This window comes from Lissotriton vulgaris, chromosome 10, assembly GCF_964263255.1.
Source record: "Lissotriton vulgaris chromosome 10, aLisVul1.2, whole genome shotgun sequence".
In the NCBI taxonomy this organism is placed as follows: domain Eukaryota; kingdom Metazoa; phylum Chordata; class Amphibia; order Caudata; family Salamandridae; genus Lissotriton; species Lissotriton vulgaris.
The window spans coordinates 1118651223-1118663951 of NC_141698.1; positions in this window are offsets into that span (position 1 = coordinate 1118651223).

Below are 12729 nucleotides of genomic sequence, written 5' to 3' on the forward strand. Positions count from 1 at the left end.
ACTCTTTAAAAATTCACTGAAAAAACCATAGGTTTCAGACATATTATAGTTAGGAATTAGCATTTAAAAAAATTTACAACATGTAGGTATCAATGCAGAGTCTCTAATTTAATATACACCGTCTCCTTTGTAGATATCTTGCATGTTGTTTCAGAAGTTATTGTGGTATATGGAATTCATAACATAGTCTGTCAGGAAAGCAGAAACAACATGGAAGCAGGAGATGATAAAGAGATGTTAAATACACATTGGAGATAATATAGTGGGAGAAAGGAAGTAACTATGATCAAACTTTCTATGTAACATAATAAAGTTGCACAGTATATTATAAGTCTCACTTTATATTTTAAACATTTTTGATCATAATTTAATAAAACTTCTAATAAAATGTTGTCTGGAATCTCTTCATTTACATTCTGTGTTTCCATTGATTCCACACACTCAAGTAATTCAAGGTCCAGAGACTCATCCATAAAGTTAATGTTATCATTTTCAGCATTTTATCCATTCTGGTTGTTGTTCAAAACAATTTCAAAAGATATATTATTTTCTCCTTCCATTTTGTTGCTGTAAATTGCATAAACAATAATTATATCAGTAGAGATAGGGCACTGTTGGGTTTAAGTTCAGACATGTTGTTTGGATTTTTTAACGGCGAAGTTATCTTTGGGCAGTGCATGGTATCAGGCTGGAATTAGAAATATAACAGAGTATGTGATGAAGCCTAAGTAAATTTATAATAATACAAGGGAAGCCTAACTCAGTCCATAACTATAACAAAGAAACCTATCTCAATCTATAACTATTACAGAGGGATAGTATATAACTAACAGAATATGTTTTCTCAAATTAACTTAAAGTGCACAGCATACTTCACTTTCCAAAATAACAACTTACCTTTGAGAAAGCAGTTGAAGTTGTCAGTGTAATTTCTTTTCAAATGTACTTCAGGAAGTAGTAGTCAAAATGGCTGTGTTTCCCTCTCTTTTTTTATATTTATTCATGTACATAACCAATCAAATATCAGGAAATAATCGTAGAAAATGAAAGAAACTTTTTTATTGGTTGTAAATTCTAACACTTCATATGTGTTTTGGTCATGTAATTTACCTCAGGATATTTAGACAGGCCTGTAGCCTAAATGTCTCAATGGAATTCCACCAAATTTGGGCAAATGGTAGGGACTGCTATGTAGTAGGGCCTATTCTATATTTGATGAAAGTGTCTCCAGTGGTTTTTTTGTAAATTACTTTCCCACCTATTTTTATGGAGCGCTTACCCGTGCGCGCTCCGGTACGGGAGTCCTCCATTTTGTGTTTTGGTACAATCGAGACACAAGATGGAGGGCAAACAATGTCCGGAATGGCTAGAAGGTGGCACGGTAGACACTTCCTGACCCTCTAGGTTTTCTGAGGGGGGCTTAGGAGGCTCATAAAGGCTAAAAAAAAAAAAATCTTGAATTTTCTGTGGGGGAAGCGCCCGGTACGCGCACCGGGAAGCCTACTTTGGTGAAAAATAGTGAAAAAAGTTAGAAAAAGATAAACGTTTTGAATGATCAGAGGTAGGGTAGCTCTGAAAAGAGCTTTTGGGCTCTGTGATTGATTTAGGTACCTACAAGGTTCCAATGCACAGTCTTAAATTCAGGAGGAAAATTCTATTTACCTCATCTGAGAAGTGCACATCGTCTCCTCTGTAGATGTCTTGCATGTTGTTACGCAAGTTATTGTTGTATATTGAACCCATTCCACAGTCTCTCATGTAAGCAGAAACAGATTTATTCACATGTTTCCGTGCTTTTTCAAATTGTGGACAAAATTGGTTGGACCAGTTCCATTTCTGTCTTTGGCATATATTGGAATATACCAAGGCTGTTTGTGGAAAAAGTGTCATCAATTGATCAAAGGTGTCCTTTAAAAGCATTTCCAGACCAACCCCAGTCATAGTGCCCAAATCATTTCCACCACAGTGCACTATTAAGAGGTCAGGGCTTGGCAGATGCAAAAAGGTTTTCACCAATGGTATCAATTGATGACATCTCAATCCTCTTTGGCCAATCCACTTGATTTCCAGATTTGATAAATCAAGGTTGTGATAATTTCTGTTAGCTGCATACCTTTGAGCCCAGTGGATGTAGCTATGTCCAATAATCCATACAGAATACATGATGTAAGAAGGTTCTGGTGCAGTCAGATGAAGTGTGGGAATGAAATGGCAGTTGGAACAGTAGGAGTTTACAAAAAAATAAGTGTGGAGTTTCCCTGCTCTTGAATCACAAGCAATGATTGGTGGATTCAGTTAGTTGAAAACTGAAAGTTAGGGTGCATGGTTGTGTTGTGTGAAAGAAGCAATTTGAATGGTTAAGAAAAAGTCACTAAAAGCAATAATGCCCTGGATATGCTGGTGTATTGAGAGGTCAAACATCCTTGCTGACTTAATTTGCAACATTTTAGAATAAACTTTTGAACCTGAGAGTTCAGTTAGGAGGGAGTTGCTATGGTAACAGATAGAAAGTTCTGAGAGGGGGAAGGGTGTTGGTTTGAAAATAGTGAGGGAAGACTTTTGATTGGTTGAAAAAAGGCATTTGTGTGTAAAGATAGAGATTTTCTATGCCAGTCTTGGTTTCAGTGTATTGAGTGCACACCTTTTGCTCTGCTAAAGAAAAATTGGTGTGTTTGTCTGACACTGTTTTCAATCTCCCAAAGCATTTGTAAAGGTAAGTAATAATTGATTTAAGTTAGATAGAGACTTGTTTGCTGTATGGAGAGTATTTGGAAGCAGATAGTTAAGTTTTAGTAGTGAAATTGAATGCCTGAACATAGGTTCTGCGCAGTGTTTCTTAAATGTTATTCAAAAAACGATTTTGGGGGCAAATCAATGGTATTTTTATATGGCCCTTATTTATGATTGCCTTGTGCAACTGGTGCATCACTTTATACATGGGAAATAAGTGACGCTCTTCTGGCGCAAGGTCTTCATAAATAAGGCCCTGTGTTTCTTTGCTCTTGGTTTGTGTTCTGCTTTTTGATAATGCTTAATATCAACATTTGCAAGGTAGAGGATTTGTATTTTGGGAAACAGTGAGGTTTTAAAAGTGAAATTCAGTGCTTGTACATATGTTCTGCCCTGTGTTTTTTAATTGTTAATCAAAAAACGATTTTTGGTGCCAATCATTTGTATTTATATTTGGGTCTTATTTATGATTGTCTTGTGGCGTAGGTATGTCACTTTTAACATGGATAGAAAGTGACGCACTGGTGGCGCAAGGCTTTCATAAATAAGGCCCTGAGTTTCTTTGCTCTTGGTTTGTGTATTGCTTTTTGATAATGCTTGCTATCAACATTTGCAAGGTAGAGGATTTGTATTTTAGGAAAGAGTGATATTTCAAAAGTGAAATTTAGTGCTTGTACATAGGTTCTGCCCTGAGTTTTTTAAATATTATTCAAAAAACGATTTTTGGTGCCAATCAATGGTATTTATAATTGGGTCTAATTTATGATTGTCTTGTGGCGTAGGTATGTCACTTTTAACATGGGAAGAAAGTGACGCACTGGTGGCGCAAGGCTTTCATAAATAAGGCCCTGAATTTCTTTGCTCTTGGTTTGTGCAGTGTTTTTTAAATGTTATTCAAAAAACGAGTTTGGGGGCAAATCAATGGTATTTTCATTTGGCCCTTATTTATGATTGCCTTGTGCAACCGGTGCATCACTTTATACATGGGAAATAAGTGACGCTCTTCTGGCGCAAGGTCTTCATAAATAAGGCCCTGAGTTTCTTTGCTCTTGGTTTGTGTTCTGCTTTTTGATAATGCTTGCTATCAACATTTGCAAGGTAGAGGATTTGTATTTTGGGAAACAGTGAGGTTTCAAAAGTGAAATTCTGTGCTTGTACATAGAATCTGCCCCGTGTTTTTTAAATATTATTCAAAAAACGATTTTGGGGGCAAATCAATGGAATTTATATTTAGTTGTTATTTATGATTGTCTTGTGGCGTAGGTATGTCACTTTATACATGGGAAATAAGTGACGCTCTTCTGGCGCAAGGCTTTCATAAATAAGGCCTTGAGTTTCTTTGCTCTTGGCTTGTGTTCTGCTTTTTGATAATGCTTGATATATTTGCAAGGTAGAGGATTTGTATTTTTGGAATGCAACATGTGTTGCACTGGTGGTGCAAGGCCTTCATAAATAAAACCCTGAGTTGATGTTGTATAAACTTAAATATGTTGCAATTTATTGTTTATATTCTCAGAACAACAGATTCAAATCAAATTCTGAAAAGCAAGCAAAAATGCCTTCAAGACAAAGAAGTATCAAAAATACCATACGTAAAAGGAGAACATCAGCAACAGAATTTATAGAATCCTCTACAACAACTACTTCAAAAAACACCAGAAAAGCTCCTGGTAAGCCAATTAAGTCTTTTCTTCGCAACATATGTCGTACAAAAAATAATAATTTTGGGAATGTGAATATTCAGAAGGAGAGAGCAAATGTAAAAAGGAATGAGAGGCCCACAAAAAATGTCTCGATTGGAGCAGGAGAGAAGAGAATGGATAGCAATAGAAGGGTAAATCAATTTAAGGACATTCGTAGGCGAATGTTTCGCAATAGGGTAGTTTTAAATTTGCTAAAAAATGATAAGAAAGGTAAACAGAGAACTGCTTTTTACAAGAAAAAGAAAAGTGTAGAGAAGATTGTGGATCAGGCTTTTGAAGTTAAGAAAAAATTATTTATTTTAGTAATTAATAGAATTAGGATACTTAATAAGGCAATTGATGTTTTCAAATCGAACAGTAGATGAAAAAGAATTATTAATCGGACACATTTTTGTGAAGTATTTTCTGGTGAATGGATGCATAGTTCAAGTTCTGAGCCATTTTTTAATGAGGAGAGTTACTTTCAGGAAAATGATTTGGTTCATGCAGTTGACACCAGTGGTCGAGCATATGAGGTGAAAGATGTTTGTGTGATGGAAAAAGAGAAACTAGTGTCTAGAGATGCAGAAGAGGTGTTAGCACATGAAGTTTTAGGGAGATGTACTAAGGGTCCAGTGTACACATGGAAGTGCAGTAGTATTTGTAGTGTGCGACAGTATTCAATCGATTTGCTTCAAAATTTCTTACGTACATATAGTAAGAAAAGTCTCAAACAAAAAATGAAGATCTTACAAGAGTTAGATCCTTGCAGAGTGAAAGAAAGCACAGGTTTGCATGGGCATTCACTAGCTTGTCTTTCTAGAAAAGTATGTCAGAGTGTTTTTCATCATTTTAGGATGTTAGCAGTGCATCATAATAAGGTGAGGAAATTAGTGAGAAAGTTGTATTACGCAAAAAGTCCAGCACTTAAACTTAAACAGTTAAACAGTGCTGTTTTGCATGGATCTGAAGTGGATGTGAAGACTATTTGTGAAGAAATTGAGTTTTGTTATTTTGGGAACAGAGAGGAAAGTGTAGAAATGGATATAGTAATTGATGATAATGTGGAAGATAATGGACAGATTTCAAGTACAGAAAAGTTTGACGAGGAAATTACCAAGTTTAAGGTGAAATCAAGTGAAAGGCCTAATTTAACTTGTGTGTGTTGTCGATGGACTCATTATAGGATTCAGACTAGGTTAGTTGATTTATATGCGAAATGTGAATTTGAAAATAATAGTGAATGGAAGGATTTTGTAAGTTATTTGTTGGTGGAGAATTCTTTTGATTTGAGTTTTGATCAGCGTATTTGTAATTATTGTTTGAAAAAATTAAATGAAAATAGAATGCCTGCTAGTGCAGTTTATAATAATCTTCAGTTGATAGATATTCCTTATGAATTGATGGATTTAAATACTTATGAATCAATTTTGATTCAATGAGTCCATCCTTTTCAAGCTATTGTTCGCATGGAGCCTAAGATAGGTAAATTACCTCCTACAGATTTACAAAGAGGATTAAAGGGAAGAGTTGTTTATTTGCCTCTAGATGTGAAGAAAAATATTGATACAATTGGTGTAGAAAGAGTAGAAGAGGATCCTCTAGTTATTCTAGTTAATGGGGTTCCGACAAAGAGTAAGAAAATCTGGCAAGGTTTAGTGGATGTTAGGAAAGTCAAAAAGGCAACGTTGTATTTGGTCAAAAACAATGAGTACTATAAAGATGTAAGTGTTTGAGCAGAGGAAACAGCTACAGAAGAAGATAGTGATTGTTCAATTAGCCAAATTGAAAAAGTTGATGTGTCTAGAAATGAAGAAATATATGAACATTATACTGTTCATCCTTTGCATTCCAAAGAAGTAATGGGGAATGCAATTGACTTGTTTCAAATGAAAGCAGCAAAAGGAAGTCCTATTAGTGTATGGGAAGAAAGTTTGGAAGCTCGTTGTTTTCCACAGTTATTTCCAACAGGTCGTGGTGGACGATATGACGATCGACCAGTTCAAATTCCTGCAGCTGAATACCGGACTTTAAGATTATATGCTGAAGATCCAAGGTTTCGTTAATGTATTCCGTATTTGTTTCATCTACTGTATGAAAGTGATTTGTCTGGTCTTTCTTATGCAGTTAATCATATACTGAAAAGTGGAGCTCATCTGCAAAATGTTTCTGCAAGGGACTTTATGGAGAAAGTCAATCTGCAAGATAGTATTTTGGAATCTCAGCTAATCAATCTCATGGCATGTCAACGTGGAACCAATGAGTATTGGCTCCGTCGTCATGGAGAATTGAAATGTATGCTAAGAAACTTAGGAACTCCTACATGGTTCCTCACTCTTAGCTGTGCTGAGTATGCATGGGACGACTTACTTCAATTTCTACGAGAGGCAAATGGAAACATACAAAATATAGAATTGAAAACACCTGGAGAACTGTGTTCCTTGGATCCAGTGAATGTTTGCAGATATTTTAATCATAGATTTGAAGCTATGATGTCTTTTATTACCAACAAAAAAAATCCTCCCCTAGGAGAGGTTTTGGATTTCTTTTGGAGGAAGGAATATCAAGCAAGAGGTGCTCCTCATATACATATGTTGTTATGGTTTAAAGATGCACCCAAATTTGGAACTGATTCGGATGAAACAGTGATGAGTTTCATTGAAGAATATTCAACATGTGCTGTTCCGAAATCTACTGAAGAAAACAGTTTAAGGCAACAAGTTTTACGTTTTCAATCTCATCGTTGTGGAAAGTACTGTCATCGAAAATTTTAAAACAAGGAAAAGTACTACACGAAATTTCGTTTTGCGTTTCCACGACCAGTGATTTCTAAGGGAAGAGTAAATAATTTGATGTCATCTCTACGACATACTGTGACGAGGAAATCTCCCAAAAATACATAAAATTTGAAAAGAAATGAAGAATCTAAGTACATCAACGATTACAACCCAGTGATTTTGTCCATGTGGAATGGTAACATGGATATTCAGTTTGTTGCTGACAATTCTATTGCTGTGGCTCGATATGTGACAATTTACATCACTAAAAAAGAAAAGACAGAACTGAAGGAAATGTGGGAGGACATTTCACATGAAAAGAGTCTAAGCAAGAAATTATACAGTTTCAGTCTGAAGATGTTGTCGCATCGAGAAATTGGAGCATATGAATGTTCTGATCGGTTATCATCAGCAAGTCTCTATGCCAAATCAAGAACAATCATTTGGGTGAGTCTAGGTCTTGCTGCAACACGAAACCGAGTTTTGAAATCTGTACAAGAAATTAAATATTTGGTGGAGAAAGAACCAAACAGTACAGATATTTTGAAGACAAATATGTTGGATACATACTATCCAAATAGAAGTACTCCCCTTGAGAACACTTGTTTGTATGAAGTTCTGAAAAACTACAGTTATAAGAGGAACATCACAGAAGATATCAATAATGGAAAATATGCAGTCATTGGCTATGAAGGATGTCTAGTGAAGCAGAAAAAAAGGCCATTTGATTAATTATCAAAAATTGAGTTGTAAAGCTCCAGACTAAAGAGAATTTTACTATTTAGCTCTTTTGCAACTCTTTAAGCCATGGCGTACAGAAGAGGAACTACTTGGAGATTTTCTCTGTTATGAAGACTCTTTTAATGCAACTAAGGATACCATAGAATGTCCTTTTTTTTTTAAATTATCTGCAAATGTTGAATGAAGAAATAGAGCAAGAAACCACAATTGCTGAAGAGATAGCTAGAGACAGTTCTCAAGATAGTCAGAGTTCTACTTCATTGAGTCAGGATACACTAGGAGGACCTATTATCCAAAATGAAGCTGCCACTGCCAGGGATGAGGTGGAAAGAGCTATGGAACAAGCTCAAGAGGATGGAGTTAACTTAGAAGATTTGGTAAAGCAACTAAACGTTGAGCAGAAAAAGATATATGATGAAGTCACAGAGCAGATTGAACATGGATTCAGACATGAGAAAAAAGAGTGCTCATGTACATCATTTGACCCTGTCCGACTGTATGTAAGTGGAGAAGCGGGGACAGGAAAAAGTTTTCTGATTAAAGTCATTGCAAGTTATCTGCAGAAAAGGACTGATTCACCGCTGTCTTGTGTTGTAACTGCTCTAACTGGTCTGGCAGCACATAACATTAAAGGGATTACTATACATCGTTTACTGATGCTGCCAGTTGAGCATGATAATAAATTGCATTACAACAAGTTATCTGGAGATGCGTGTTCTGCAGTTTCAAGAGTCTTGAAGAAAATAAAACTTCTTATTATTGATGAAGTAAGCATGGTCTCAAATCTAATGCTTGCTTTTGTGCATTTGAGAATGCAAGAAATTCTTAGAACAGAGTATGATGTGTTATTTGGAGGAAAACACATTATTGTTTTGGGAGATCTATTGCAGTTGACTCCAGTAATAGGACAACCAGTGTTAAAAATGCTCACACATGAAGATACTAGGAAGTACCTTGGAAACATTGGAAACGTTAATATATGGTTAAATTTTAAATATGCTGAATTGCTTCAAAATATGTGACAGGCAAAAGATGAAGATTATAAAAATATTCTACAAAATGTAAGAATTGGAAAAGTAAGCGAGCTTTGGAAAGAAGCTTTACATGATCGATTAATTTCAAATTTGTATCCAAATGAAAACATTCTTCCAGAGAATATTTTTTAAAAAATTACTGAGAAGAAATCTGGGATATGTTTGATGCCAACTCTGCAAAGAATGTTCCATCTTCAACAACAAAATGTTAGAGTTAGAAAATGAAGAGATTTTGAAACTGGAATCAATAGATAAAATAGAGCATATGGGTGCAACAATTGTGTTGTCTGAAAATGTGAAAACTAAATTGGATTCATTAGAGAAAAGTATTTCTAAAACAGCTGGTTTTGAAAAGACTCTGAATGTGTGTTTAAATTGTCGTATCATTTTGAGAAGGAATTTAAATGTTGAAAGAGGTCTGGTAAATGGAGCAATGGGTTATGTTGTTGATTTTGTGAATTATAGAAATAGAGATGGAATTGAATTTTTAAAATAAAATTTGATGGCATTGAGCAAGTACAACAAATCAGTCGTTGTTCTGCTAGATTTTTACTTGTAAAAGACTTATATGTTTGCCGAAAACAGTTTCCTGTTTTTTTGGCATATGCAGTAACAATTCATAAATCTCAAGGTTTAAGTGTAGATAATGCTTTAGTGAACATTGGAAGATCTGTGTTTGAAGAGGGTATGGCATATGTGGCATTATCCTGAGTCAGAACTTTATCAGGATTGCACTTGATTGAGTGTGATGAGAGAAAAATTTGTGCAGATCTAGATTGTGTTAAAGAATACAATAGGTTAAGAAGAGAGTATGCTCCACATTTGCCTCAATATCATCTGTTTGAAAAACGTGTGGTAGGCCGAAAAAGAAGAAATTAGGATAATTGCAGTGAGGTAGTAGCAAAAAGACAAAAAGTAGACAAAACTGTAATTGAAAACAGGAAGAAAAAGAATTGTGAAGAGAATGTTGTTGGATTTCAGTTTGAAAATAGTTCTGGTGTCAACTGCTATGCTAATGTAGTGGTTATTGTTGTTTTTTTTCTTCAAACTTTACAAGAACAGATTGTTGAAAATCGGGATCAAAGATTGTGTGGTTTATTGAATTCTGTGTTTCAGAAATGTAGCAGTGATAGAGCAAAAATAGAAAGTGTAACAGAAATTCGAAATATTTTAGATATGTGTTCTGGTCAAGATAAATTTTCACAGAACATTCAGCAGGATTGTCAGGAATTTTTAATGTATATGTTTGGTGATTTGGAAGATGAAGGTGTAGATATAAATAATCTTTTCAGCCTTTCTTATCAAAGGCAGCATGACTGCCACAATTGTAGTTCATCAAGTACTACTAGAATAGACACTGAAAGATTTATATATTTGACTTTACCTGACTGTAAATCAGTGTCATTTAAAAATCTAGTTAAAGCAGCACATCATAATATGGTGTGTACTCAATGTAACTATCCAATGCTATCCACATTATTTATACAAAGTTATGGGCAGTATATCATTTTAGTTTTCCAACGATGTAGACCTGATGGAACTAAATTGACAACTTCTATCAAAAATTTTGTGGCTTCTCAGTTATCAATTTCAGGAAGAACCTTTACAACTGAAGCTATTATTTATCATGACGGTTCTTCGACAACCTCAGGACATTATACATGCTACTTAAAATGTGAAAAAGGATGGAGTTACTGCAATGATTCTCATTTAACTTATAAACAACGTTTGGCTTATGACTCTACAAATTCTTATCTAGTGTTTTTAAAACCAAAGTTTTAGTAAAGGAAATTGGCCTTTGAAGACGGGAATAGATAATAAAAGTTAGTTATTTAGTTAGTTAGTTAATCTAATGTTTTAAATTATTTACCTCATATAGATACTTTAAGTGGATCTCAAAGTAAAAAATACTGATATATCTGACAAAAATTGGCCGTGAGGAAAGTGTAAGGCATGATGTTCTTAGATCTTTTTTCATAGGTAGTCGATGAAATGGAAGTTATAGAGCACAGCAGACTTTTTTTCCACCAAAAGGACCTTCACTATCTTTTATTTGGCCTCACGGAAAAGTAAGTGAATGAAAAATTAGTGTACATATATGAGATGTATGTTTGAATGTTTTTTTTTAAACACAATCTTTTAGATTGTGTTTTTTTTCCCGCTGTTATATGATGAAGACTTTGAACTCACTAATTTAAGTGAAATTCAATATATTCTGAGAACAGCAAAAATAAATAATGTAACATATTGTAACATATTGTAGAAGTTATTGTATAGTTTTCATTGTGTAATTTATATTGTATTCACATTGTCTCACACTCATTTTCCTTTTTCACCCTTATTTACCTCTCTTTACTCTTTACACTGCTTTTTTAACTTTGTTTCATCGCTGTTCCTTTACTGCACTTCATTCACAACTTCTCAATCCAATTTGAATTGTCTGCATTTCCTCTCCTACTTCCACCTCTTTTTATATTTTTCACATTCTGTCAGTACCACTGCTTTAGTTTTCTTCCCCTCTCTTTCTTTCTTTTTCTCCATTTTTATTCTTTCACACTCATTGTACTGTAGTTCAGTTAGTCCTTTCCTTTGTTTCTCTGTGTACTTACTCTCTCACTCCTGTTTCATCCATCGTTCTATATTAACCTCATTCCCTTCTTCCCTTCACTCTGTGACTCCCCTTCACTCACTCTCAGTCCTCTTCTATTCCTCTTTTTTATTAATAGTTCCTCATTCAGACTCCTCTCCTTTTTACTCATTTTCCTTTTACTTTCTTATCTTTCCTGATTTCGTTTTGGTATCTCACATTCTTTTAGTATCTTACTTACCTTCAGTAATTTGTTCTCTTTCTATTTCTTATTCCTTCTTTTTTTTCTTTCTACATTACTTTATTTCTGTTTTTGTATCCTTCACTATTGCTTTATTTCTTAGTAAACTTTTTTAGATTTTTTTACCTCTTGAACTGTTTCTTCTATTTTAATATATATTTTTAACTAATTATAACGGGTTTTTTCTTTTGTCTTTCACAGAAACAAGTTTTCATTAATTATATGGTAAGTGTGTTTACAAAATGTACTTTCTTATCACCCTTTGCTTTAACCTCACTACTTTTCTCTCACTCTACCTCACCCCTGTTTCCTTACTTTGCTTCCCACACTTATTCTTATCCTCCATGTTTACTTCCTACCACATTCAACTTCTTTCATTACCCTTGCTTATCCACACTCCTTCACTTACCTTTTTTACTGGTTCACTTAGTCCCTTTGTGACACTCCTTCCTTTACTTCCTCTCTTCTTTCTCTCTGTCACTCCCCATGTCTTACCCTTATTCACTTATATCCACCCTCTTCCATTCCTCTTAACTTACAGTCACTGCTATTTTCTTTCCCTCCGTCACTACTGTATTTTTTCTCTGGTTCCGTCACTATCTGTCATTCCCCATACTTAAGTCTCCTTCCTTTTACTTTCATCACCCATTCACATTTTCCCAGAACCTCTGCTTTAGTCTTCTTCCTCTTTCTTCTCTTCTTTTGCTCTCTTATTCATTTTCTTTTTCTCAGTTATTTCCTCTTACACCTTTTCTCTGTCTTACTATCTATTACACAATCCCTCTGTGTTCCTCCCTCTAGCTCTCTTTCTCTTAACACCACTCTCTCTGTCCCTATTTCTCATGCTCACTCCTTCATTACTTTTTTTTTCTTTTTTTTTTGTTGGTGCGCTGACGGGACGCGCACCAGTACGCGCACCGGGCCGTTCTTCGGTTCG